At 42.7% G+C, this 12,756-nt stretch overlaps 1 protein-coding gene across 8 annotated transcripts in view; it reads left to right on the plus strand.

The window, feature by feature from the left end:
- Positions 1–431: 431 nt before the first annotated feature.
- Positions 432–12,756, plus strand: part of OSBPL3 (oxysterol binding protein like 3) — a 134,720-nt gene continuing 122,395 nt past the window's right edge. For 2 of the 8 annotated variants that reach the window (XM_037890519.2, XM_037890523.2), the window contains exon 1: positions 474–611. The gene's annotated coding sequence lies outside the window, so the exon portion shown is untranslated. Of the gene's footprint in view, positions 612–1,712; positions 1,875–12,756 lie in introns of those variants that run through there. The other 6 variants (XM_037890522.2, XM_043541037.1, XM_037890517.2 and 3 more) reach the window with 6 other exon arrangements.

Below are 12,756 nucleotides of genomic sequence, written 5' to 3' on the forward strand. Positions count from 1 at the left end.
TGGGAAAGATTTAGAGCACCCATTAAAGAGTACATAGAATCCGCCTAGCACTTCTAACCACCTTTGAAGCACCAAAAAAACAAAAACAAAAAACTCATTAGTGATTCGGCTTGCTTCTTTTTCAATACAACTCAGCCAAGCATGTTAATTTTAGGGTGTTAATGGCTTTTTTTCTGTGCGGGGGAGGTTGGATTTTTTTTCTTAATTGAGTCTACTGCCTTTTAGAGAGAGCCCTACAACTCAGATTCCTTGTTGACCCAGCCGTTCTCAATCTGGAAGTTGACGGAGCAGCTCTTAACCTTAGCATCCAACATGTTCTTGTTGGATGATGGAATATTTATGTCCTGTCACTAAAGACGCCAAGTATTTAATGCGAGGACTAGAAAAATGCAATGTGCAAGCAACTCCCCCTCCTTCCGAGGAGCCAGGAGCGGCAGCCGCCCCAGCGGAGGCGGGACTGGCTAAGGCTGTTCTTTGTTAGTATACCGAGCGAAACCACAGGATGGGCAAAGACGGAGCCTGTTCGGAGAAAGGCAGACAGAAGTTAGATCTCTGCCTGAAACAGTTTAACAGGGGCTGGGGACCATTCCTGCCTCCTTTTAAGAATTAAGGTATAATCTTGACTCCTTCCGTGACGTTGCTCTTCTTTTCTAGCTCTGCATTGTACTTGTTGGTGTGCTCAGTAAGGTGGGGGTGCGATCCTTGCACGTGTGAACGGACCTGGGTAATTCAGCGCATGGACCTTCCTGGTGTAGTTTGAACGTTCCGGGGCGTGTTTGTAAATGCATCTGCCTGGCAGCGTCTGGACAGCCCGGTCCTGTCCGCTCCGTGGCTGGGACCGGAGCCCTGGCAGCTCGCGTGACACTTCTTGTACGCGCCCTTGGGGGAGAGCCCCGTCCCCGCGAGTGTGCCGCCTGCTGGGGGCACGGTGACCGGCCTCCAGGGGGGGCTGCACGGGAGGAAGGGCACCACACACGTGCCAGGGGTGCTCAGATCTGCCTGTTACCCCCTGGGCAGCAGGCATGCTCCGGCCACGGACAGACCGCCCCAGTGGTTGTGGGAACCGCCGTCTCTTGGCTCCGACAAAGGTGCAACAGAGTTCGGAGTCAGTTTGGTCCCCTGAAATCCAGGCTGTGCAGCCTTCGGCGCCAGGCTGCTGGGGGCCCAGACCCAGCCAGCTGGGTGCTGAGCACCAGAAGTGCTGGAACGAGGGGTGCTGCCGCACCCCCTGGCTTGAAGAGGTTTCTGTTATACACAGGGCTTACGGGTTTGGCTCAATGGCGCTCAGCACCCCGGGTGTAGAAACTGATCCAGCACCTCTGCTGAGCACCAGGCTTTGCTGTGCTGCCGGGGGAGCCGGCCCACCCCGCACTTGTTTCCACTAAAGTGCCAGCTGCTGCTCAGAGAGGGGCTGGGAACCTGTCCCTCCGGTTGGCCGCCTGAGTGACAGCTCCCCACGCCGCTGGCAGCAGCGTATTAACCGCCCGCACCCCAACCTCTTTCTCCACCTGTCCGAGAGGCGCCTCTCGCTGACATCATGGAAACACCCGCCCTCCTCAGACTGGCCGGGAAGGCGGGCGCTAGCGCCTCCTTTGCGTGGCCCAGAGTAGAGGTTCTCGTTGGTCAGTCCAGCTGTCAATCAACGAGATGAAGCCCGCCAGCTCTGGAACCTCCCTTGGAGTCAAGAGACCCGAAGAGCCGGTCCCACTTCTCCCCGCTCCAGCAGGCACCCAGGTGGAGCCGCTGAGTTTGTGATTCTGGTTGCCATCCCCCGCCCACCTCCTTTTTTGCTGGCGCCTGGAGCGGCCGTTTGGGCAGAGCTGCTGGTGTGTGCCTGGGAGCTTCCATTAGCCCGGCTGCGGGCACGCGCTCAGGTAGGTGCCCGGCTCCCACCCCGCTGTGACCCTGCGGGGGGTCAGGGACCCGGCTGGGGTTTGGCACCCCTGACCCCTGCCTGCCCTTGGGGCTCGGCGCCGTGGGAGTGAAGGGACCTTGTTCCCCTCCCCAGCCGGTTGGTGTCCCTGGGGTGGGTGCATTGCTGCCCCTGAGGGGGGTCTTCCTGGGGTGGGGGCTTGTTGCATCTTCTCCCGGGGATGTGAACCGGGGGGGCTTCCAAGGGGCGTGGGATGTTGCTCCTAACTCCCGAGGAGCCCAACGCGCGGGGGATCAGTCGTACGGTTCAGGTAAATGGGTCTGGTTAGATTTTCCCCCTTGCTCCGTGACACCCTCCCCCCCCAAAAGCTGAAGAGCTGGCTTGGCTTACTGGGAAAAGAGGAGCTCTGCCTTTTGGGGTGTCCCCTGCCAGCCCGGAGAGAGAGTGAAGAGGCTGCGAAAATTGAAGAGGCACCAAGGAAACTTCGTAACAACGAAGTGGCTTTTAAAAACAACCACACACACACTTTTCAGTATGTGGCCGTTGGGAATTAAGGTTAGTTGGAGACTTGGGAGAAAAGAACTGGCTCGGGGGTGAGCTACTTATGCTCACCCTTCATGTCGCTGCTTGGAAACCTTCGCATTGCCAGAAGCTATCGGCTTTCCTGTAAGTTTCAGTGCAAGTGTCTGAAGAGGGTTTAGAGACTGTTCCCTCTTGTGAAATACAGCCAGTCGGGGAGAATAGTTCCTTTCTTCCTCTAATGTATGGGGAATCTTGAGCTATAAACAAAACTTATTACCATGTCAGTCTCTGTATATTCTGTCCCCTCTACTAACGTGTCCTAAAAAGAAATAGGATTTATATATCGGTCTAGTCATCTCTTGAAACTCATTGAGATCCTTAGATGTGCTGTTACAGTACAGAGTATTTATTTTGTTTTGATTACACAGTTTTAAAAACAAATCTTGACCAGCTTTGAATTGTGCACCATTCAAGATTTTCATTATTTGTTGGGTTCATTGTGTTTTCTTTGTGGCATTGAAATAGACCTAATTCTAGATTAATTGATATATTAAGCATCTGTTTCTAAAACATAATCCTGTATCAATTACTAAGTCTTCAGGGTTGAGAGGTGAATTTCCCGGGAGTCATTCAGCAGGGAGCCACTGCAGATTTTCCCCTCTTGCTGTGTGCTTTGGAAAATATAACTGGAAGCCAGCTGGCTGCTAAATGTAACTTCAGAGATCTTGAGGATATTTCCAAGTTACTCACTCTCAGCTGATTCTGTGATTCTCTTTAGTAGTAAAAAAACAAAAGTTGCCATGATTTTTCTTCTCTCCTTGTCCACCTCTTTAAGGAAAATAGGTTAATTAAATCCAATCACTTCAGTACAATTTCCAAACCAGTGTAATTTCCATCAGGACTTTGAGACCAAATTAGTAAATGAGCATTTAAGTATTCTACTGCCTGAAATCCATCTGATACTTTCAGCTCTCACTTGCTGACTTTCAGTAGTTTAATATTGTGCACCATTTTGAATGGGTATAGAAAAGACTATTTAACTACATCCATCTCTTCCTTGGGAGGTAATGTGTCTGGCTTCCCTGTTTCTCCACCCCCCCACCCCCCATTCCCCTAATGATTGTGAGAGTGCTGTTCAGCCTTGACTTTCTTGAGAAGAAGGGATGTGGGTGGCTGTTTTGTTTGTTTTATCTTTTCATTTTCATTGATTAACCACAGATTTTATAATGACAGGTTTCAGAGTAGTAGCTATGTTAGTCTGTATCAGCAAAAACAACAAGGAGTACTTGTGGCACCTTAGAGACTGACAAATTTATTTGGGCATAAGCTTTCGTGGGCTAAAATGAAAGTAATGTAATTTTGACCCTACTGAATTTCAGAAGAGTATGCAGGTGTGATTAAGTATTTAAAGCATAAGAAATACTCAGGCAAACAGGAAACAATTCTAATTTCCATGATCTTTAATGTAATTATTAGGACCATCTCCTGGTTGAAAAATGTAACAATAATTAACAAATACACTTTAATCTTTTTTTAAAGTTCTTCCTAGGATAGGAAATAAATTAATGTAGTTCTTGTTAAATGAATTGGTTGAATGTTCTGTAATTAGATTTCACCAACCAAGTAGCAAGAGTAAACTCCACAAGCCCTATCACAGCCTTACCATAGAATCACAGACAGGCCCCTGGGGCACTTCAGTCTATCTTGCCACCCAGGCAAGCCTGCCTTTGTGGTAGCTGATCCCTTGCACCAAAAATCACAACAATAGTCAGGCTACTCCAAGTCCCAAAGGATGAGTCACTTATCTCAGGTCAATTGTGCCCCAAATCTCTCACCAGAGACAACTCTTGTAGCCAATCCTGTAATTAACTAAAGATTTATTAACTGAGAAAAGAAATGAGTTATTTACAAGGTTAAAGCGGGTGACATGTACACACAAATGAGTTACAATCTTAAATTCCAAAAGATAATAAAAACTTCTATTATAAGCAAACTCCATATATTCTCTAGGGCTAAACTGGGTAGCGTGGGGTGGTGTTTTTTTATGCTTAGTAATTCTTGCCCCTTTAGGATATGTCTACACTTCAATTAGACACCTGTGGCTGGCCCATGCCAGCTGACTTGGGCTAATGGGCTGTTTAATTATGGTGTAGACATTTGGGCTTGCTGGAACCAAGGCTGTGGGACCTTGCAAGGTGGGAGGGTCCCAGAGCTCAGGCTGCAACCCAAGTCTGCGTATCTACACTGCAATTAAACAGCCCCTTAGCCTGAGTCAGATGGCATGAGCCAGCTGCAGGTGTCTAATTGCAGTGTGGACATACACTTGTAGTCCAAGCAGCCAAAAAGAACCCAGTTTCTCCTTGTCAGAGATGTTTATCCATTTCTCCCCATAGTCCAAGCTGGTGTGATGAGTTCGTGAACCACTCTCTTCCTGGAGGGGCTGAAGAATGCAATTAACAAAGTCTTTGTTCTTTGACCCTCACATCCGCTCATTTGGTGTCAAAGGCCTTCTTGTTGGCTGGGGCCTAAAGTCTTCTGGAGGAAGCCAGCATTTGCATTAGAGAAGGCTTCTCTTCTGTTTGAGTTCCACAGTTACAGAGGTTTACAATGCAAACACTCAATATAACCTTATACCATGGGCTACCGAGGTTATAAGTGAGATCAGTAATGTGGCATCCTATAACACTAAACACATTCTTATCAATTTAACATCAATTCTAACAATGCTAATGTGCTGATAAGCCAGACTAGTTTCCAGCTATGCATTTGACAGTGTTCAGTGAGGCCTGGGGGGGCCTTGGCATGAGCTGGCACCGGGGCTGCTGATGTCACACGTTACTCCACAGGGAAGGTGGGCCTATTCATGGAATAAACTATTACTCAGTGGTGCATGTGCATGCTAGGGGCTGGTGCAGAATCAGGCTCAGAACAAGGAGGTCGCAGCTGAGAATTACGAGCTTACGTACCAAAGACAGGAAACACTGGTGAGACTTCAGGTGGGGTTTATTTAGTACAATGATTAACATATAGATAGTTTTGTGATGCACTTTGCAAATGCAAACACTATATATAAATGCTAAATATTTGATATTTGTCTTCTCACTACAGCTTGAGCAGTTAAAAGCACATGACTATAAATAGAGTACATTTCATTCAGTAATGGGCCTCCCCTGCATACATTTGCTGTATTATATGTACTTTTGTTGCATACCATCTAGAGAACAGATGAAAAGTTGCATTATTCTGGCATGCTTAGATTTCATGGATTCTAATGGCAAAAAATGAGTTCTCAGTTGCTACGGTGGTGTTAGCAGTTTATATATTAATTAGTGTTTTGAGTATCAAGGTTTCTGTTGGTTTGTAGCAATTAACCTTTTAGCTAAATTTCATCTTGCTGTGGTGTTCAGTTCAAAGGAATGCTATGATGAATACGGCTGCAGTAGGTTATAAAATTATGGCTAGCTTTTCTCTTAGAAGAGGCTTATTTACTTTACCTGGGGCCACTGAAGCCAGTGGAAACTTTTGCCATGGTTTCAATGGCATTAGGATCTGATGTTGGTGAACATCTTAGTGGTAAGGCCTGGAAACTGCAGTACAGTCATATGTAGTATGAGTGGTGTTGTTGCTGCATGGACTGTTAGCGTAAAGGGCCTTCTAATTAGATCCTATTTTCCATTCATACACCTTCTTTATTCAGGGCTTTAGGGAAGGTGCCCGATCATGTGATTAATGCAGAATTAGATTGGATAAAACAGTAGCACATATTCTGTTGTGCAGGGACCCAGAATCCATGCCTGTATCACAGATTGTGCTCTGTAATAAACGTTCATTTTTAAATTAAAAGGTTTTCTTTGCAACAATTTTTTTATCACATTTTCTTCATGCTTTAATTTGTCCTCTTCTGTAATCTGCAGATAGCATGAAATGGTAGCTCAGAAATGTGAAATGCATTTCAAAGTGGTGTTAACTCTGAAACCTAAAGAGGACAAACTGAATGTCATTTAACTATTTCAATGTTGATCATTTTAGTTTCCTATTAATGTACTTATCCCAGAATTCCATGCTGCTTCTCATGCCTTCTCCGGTACCAACAACTCATGGTGTCTCCTATGCACCTGCCAAAAGCTTCAGCTTCCCCCTGACGGATTCTAGGATGCAGTTTATATGTTGTGCAATGTATTTTTGTGATGACTTTGGAAAATTAAAGATTTGGTGATAGCTTGTTAAATGTAATATAAAAATAACTTGGGGCTACAGTACTGATTGTTTCATATGTAATTCAACAAAATACTTAGCTTCATTTATATTAAAAAGCAGCTACAAAACTTCCAATCTCCTGCACCAGAGTAAAGGAGTACTTGTGGCACCTTAGAGACTAACCAATTTATTTGAGCATAAGTGAGCTGTCACTCACGAAAGCTTATGCTCAAATAAATTGGTTAGTCTCTAAATTGCCACAAGTACTCCTTTTCTTTTTGTGAATACAGACTAACACGGCTGTTACTCTGAAACCTGCACCAGAGTGGCACAGAATCTAGGGCCAGTTTGATATGGAGTTCACAGGGCCTTGACCACAGGGAACAATCCTCTATTGACAAAGAAAATGAGGTCACTTCCATATCTAGCTTCAGAGTCTGTAACTTGGCATTGGAGCTAATTTGTCTCTTACAAAATGTTACCGGACCAAAACTTTGCTGGTTTGGCACTTTCAGTCAGTTACATATATAACTGGCTGAAAGTGAGTGGGATATAATGTATATGGTTTGTTTTTATATACATCAATCCCTACTGGTATTTGGAAGGGGTACATTCTTCAGGTTGTGTGGACTTAGACTTGTACAAGCTAATCATTTGTGGTGGAGGCATTTAAATCCCAACACACCACAGAGGTGCCTGGAAGTAAAGAGGAAGCTAAAATAATGAAACAATAGCCTCTCTGGGAGTGGAGGAAGGGTGTGTGTGAGTTAATATAGAAACAACTAAGAGAAATTTGGTTAAATTAACCTTGAGCACCTAGACTGACATACAAATCAACAAAAGCAAAAACTGGGATATTATGGTGATGAGTGTGCTATAAGTACCCGTACAGAACAGAAAATATGCCTCTTACTGTTGGCCTGATCCTGAGAGATGCTGCATTTCCTTAACTCCTATTCATTCAGCTTCAGTTCGTAGTCTGCTACTCTTGCAGAGTTCTTGAAGCTGCTCATCTCTCTTTATATAAAGAAAAGGAGTACTTGTGGCACCTTAGAGACTAATCAATTTATTTGAGCATAAGTTTTCGTGAGCTACAGCTCACTACAGATGCTTATGCTCAAATAAATTGGTTATGCTTATGCTCAAATAAATAACTCTAAGGTGCCACAAGTACTCCTTTTCTTTTTGCGAATACAGACTAACACGGCTGCTACTCTGAAACCTCTCTTTATATAAAATCTCTTACTTGTGATGCACTTAAGGTTGAGACATGAGTCAATGTTATACTTTTTGCAGCTTCTGAGTGCTACCATAATACTAATAATGAAAGTAAAGAGCTAGTGACTTGATCCAGTTTTAGTATTGCAGGTACTGTGCAAGCTTTACTGTGCAATTCTGCTAGTTCTCTTCAGATACAAAACCCCTACTAATCAATCCTAAGTCATTTCTAAAGAAATTCATATTCCCGTCAATTGTATATCTGTGGTGTGTACAGATGGAAACTAGAATAAGTCTGGAAGCTAACTTTCATTGAGATCTAAGGCATCACTTGAAATGGAGCAGCTAGCCCCATTGTGAATTTCTGGATTTCAAAGTAAATCTCATGTTCGCTCATTTCTGTATCGTCTCAAAATCTTTGTGCTTTCAAGAATGGCTCAACACCTATGTAATCAGTAAAATCTAGATCTTAGTGTGCTGTTGATGAGCCATTCAAAGACTGTTGCATCTGTCTACACTTTTCTTGTAATGAAGTATGATGTTGCTATTGACAGTAGAGGCAAGAGAGAGCATCTCTGACACCAGTGTTTATTTTGAACCATTCGTTCAAGTCTGTTTACCTTATCAACATGCCACACGCAGTTATAAAGCCTAGCTGGTGGTGGTGGGTTTTGTTGGCATACCATAACACTGCAAGATGTTGCTGAGTGAATCCTGATGGAGGCTGTCGAACATTTTCCTGAAATCCATGAAGTTGGTGTAGTTTTTGCCATTCAATGCTCTCTTCAAGGATTGTTCTTAGGGTGAAAATCTGGTCAACAATGATCTTCTGGGTTGCAATCCAGCCTGATCATCCCTTTGCTTTGTCTCACCTACTTGCTTTATTCTGCCTAAGATGATACTACCGGAAATTTTACCTGTCACCTGAAAGGACTGTTATGCTTTGCCAGTTGTTGCAATTGCTTAGGTCACCTTTCTTTGGTGACTTATTATAATGCAGTTTCCCCATTGTTCTGGAGCTTTTCCTCATCCCAGTTTCTATAAATGTGGTGGTGTTCTGACCTCAATCTGGTCTGTCATTTAAAAAAAAAATTTAAAATTTACTTTTTTTTTTTTTTGCTTGTATTTGTTTAATTGCTGGTAGAGTTGTGTTAAGTTCCAGGACGTTACAGTTAATTATATGCTTTCTGTCATGCAAGCCCTACAACAGACCACACACAAAGCACACCCACACTGTCACTTCTCCCTTGACGTACATTTGTACACGCTTTGCTCAAACAATAGAGGCACCCAATGCAAACACAGACTCTAACATCACATCAGCCACAAGTGGAGCCACATGTATGCATGAGACTTCACTCATCTCTGCTTGTGCACATATCCCATGTGTCATTCCCATGAAGTGGGAACCTTTGAGTTTCCTTTCCCTCTTTCTTCTCTCCCCTGCTAGCTTCCTGAATGAAACGTCCCATGAGCCATTATGTTACAAAGGATTGAGAATAGCAAAGAAAAGCAGGAGGCTCATATCTTGCTACAAGAAAGCTTGTTTAATAATCCATCTTTTTAAAGTGCTGTGGATTTTATCTTCTGCTTCCCCATCACTTGTCTGTTGCACAGATGGGACTGGATTCTCATTTACCCAAAAGCCCTTTTACACTGTCTTGGCAGTATAAAGAAACCATAGAGTGAATGTAAATGTAATTCTTGCTACCGGGGCCTTCATGTAAATGTGAATCAGGCCCCTGGGACTATTCTTCCCAGAAAGATGGAAGGATTTTATTGTAGGTGGCTGGCTGGCTGAGTTCCTCCTTGAAATGACTTATTTTTAGTGCTACTGAGATTTTATTGTATTACAAGGCTTGAGGCATCCTTATATGTAATTAGTATTTCAATCTAAATAAATCTAGGAGCTGGACTGCACAGGGAAGAAGAAACCAAAGTGCATGCCCTGGGTACAGCTGTAGATAGTGGCAGGGTAGCAGGGGGTGTTTGCCTGAAACCAGATGTTTATCCGTGTGGAAAACTGAAGTGGGTTTTGCTGGCTCACTGATGCAGGTCCCTTAGATATCAGAGAGGTAGGTGTGACCCTCTAAGAGAGGGGTAGATCCAGCTGTGGGCAGACCAGACCTACTAGGGAATACAAGGAACGGCCAAGTCTGAGAAGAAAATTTTGAGCTGAAATATACTAACGGAGTAAAAATAACTTAATTTCAAACTCCTAGATAAGGCGTTAGAACTTTACATGTGTGATATCTGTGCCTGTGTTCACTGCATTTCACAGCTAACATTCAAATATATAGAAATGACACCTTAAAGTCCTAAATTGAAATCCTGGTTCCATTGAAGTTAATGGTAAAACTCCCATTGATTTTAGTGGTGCCAGGATTGCACCCTCGCATGAAACTTCTTGAAAATAAAAAAATCTAGTAGCAGTCTCCTTTTTCTTTTGCGGAATACAGTATGTTGATAAGGGAAACGTGTGAAACATTTTCCCCTGTACTAAGTAACAATAACGTGTACAAGCTGGTTGCCTGCTACCATGACTTCTGTACGTAACTCCTAGTGCACTGAAGAACCCCTATTGATGATCTTCCCTTCTAAAAGATCAGATTTCAAGTACTAGGACATCATTTGATGTTTTCTTATGCATCAAAAAAAAAATGGTCAGTCAGGCTTTACAAAAGCTGCTTTCAATCTGAGTTGATTAGCTTGATTAGCTGTAACAGGAAAGAAGTACAACTTCCTATTTAAGATCTAGCTGTGGGTTCAGCCATCTCTTTTATTTTCAAACAAACAGCTCATTAATGTTTCATTGCAGTTGAATTGTAAGGTATTGTTAATATCCTGGTGTCGTCATGAGTTGAATTTTCCCATATTTGGAAGTAGTATGCCACTTGCCTGAGACAACAGCTACTCTCCACTGCAGAGCTACAAGAAGGATAAAGTGTGTCTGTGATGGAAGATCTTCTGTGAAGATTCTTAACTAATGATTCCACTTCACAGCCTTGATAACTTTGATATAACATCACTACAATAATGACTATTCATATTATGTTACCAACCATATCTTGCAAAATGACCTTGCATTATTTATTTTCCCATGATTAGATTATGGGGGGAAGCATAAAACAGTCCTTTGTTTAATGCAGAAAGACAAATGTTTACCTTTGGTACTCTCAAGCTGAACTATTAAATGGTAGGTTTCAGAGTAGCAGCTGTGTTAGTCTGTATCTGCAAAAAGAACAGGAGTACTTGTGGCACCTTAGAGACTAACAAATTTATTTGAGCATAAGCTTTTGTGAGCTGCTTCCAATGAGGTGAGCTGTAGCTCACGAAAGCTTATGCTCAAATAAATTTGTTAGTCTCTAAGGTGCCACAAGTACTTATTAAATAGTTGTTGCATATGGAATGGCTATTCAGATTAATCTCAACTCACTGCAGAATAGAATGCCTATTTCATTAGAGCTTTGGCTGAAAGCTTTTCTGCTTGTATCTTGTATGTTGGCAAGGATATAGTGCTGTTTTAGCATGGTCTGTTATCTGCTGACTTTATCACTAAGGTTGAACTCTGAAGGGAATTTCTTTCCTAGTGTCATTGCTCAACAGTGGCAAAACTTGTTGCCACTTGCCCAACTATGAGACAATGTTTCTGAACTGCAGGAGGGAACATGTGGGCATATGTTGAGCACTATGCTTCACTAGTGCCTACATAACTAGAGACTAATTAGCTTCTGTATTTGCAGACTGATATTCCTGAAATGAGGGAGATGGGGAAGGCAGGAGCTAGGAATCAAAATGGAATATTTTTAGAACTGTCGTCTTCTGTTAAAATGGACTTTTCATATTGCTTGACTGAGTGCCTTCTTTCCACTTCCCCCCATGGCTCTGCCTCCCTCTCTGTAAGCATTCGCGTGTTCTGGCCTATCTAGATAACTGTATGGTTCTCTTTCCCACTATCTGGGTGCCTCAGCTGCTCCTGCACATAGCCCTTCGAGGAGCAACAACATGAAAATGACAATGGTTGTGGTACTAGGGAGCACGTTATAGACAACAGATACAAATCACGAGACAGGGATTAAAAAACAGTGCTAGTGATTGTGAGAGAAATCAAGTATTTCCCTGATGCCAGTGCTAAAATTGCCGTAGGGTATATGAGTGGATGTAAAGAAATGTGTATTACAATTAGGGCTTCTGATTTTGTGTTTTAACATATAAAACACACACAATGAAATCAGTGTTTATCCAATAAACCCTGGAAATGGTTACTTGTATCTAAGGGTTTGTCTACACAGTAGTAATGTGGACTACTGGGGTGTGATTTTTTTTATTATTATTTTTTAAAGCACACTAACATGTTGTGCATTGATTGGTCCATGAAGACCCTGCTGGTGTGCACTAAAGGTTCACTAGTGCACTTGAACATAATGCTGTTTGAAACAATAGTATGTTAAAGCACACTAGGGAACCTTACAACAAGATTACACATTACAATATGCACTACAGTAATGTATATAATATACGTAAATCATTACAATATATTAGATGAGCTCTGAAAGCCCCCAATTGTTTTACATCTACATAAAACTCAATGCCTTAAAAATGAAATTAATAAACCCCCCAAAACAAGCCCTAATTATAATATGTATGAGGTAAAAAAAAACTAATATGGAACTACAAATAAAAATGACTTTAGGACAGAACAGCAGTTTTAGATTTGAGCCTTTACAATCTAAATTTATGACAGAAAATATCCGGTGACTGTATGGAAAGCATATGACCAATGAATCAAGGGACATTGCATTCATCCTACTGTATATTGTCAAGAGAAATGGACTGTAGGGAGGTGCACAGAAGATCGTATATGGATATGACCTTCTAGTATATCAAACTGTTCCATTAGGAGTGGAAGGAAGAATTCATGTGATTTCTAGAGCAGTGACCTAATG

The sequence above is a fragment of the Chelonia mydas genome, chromosome 2, assembly GCF_015237465.2.
Source record: "Chelonia mydas isolate rCheMyd1 chromosome 2, rCheMyd1.pri.v2, whole genome shotgun sequence".
Classification (NCBI taxonomy): domain Eukaryota; kingdom Metazoa; phylum Chordata; order Testudines; family Cheloniidae; genus Chelonia; species Chelonia mydas.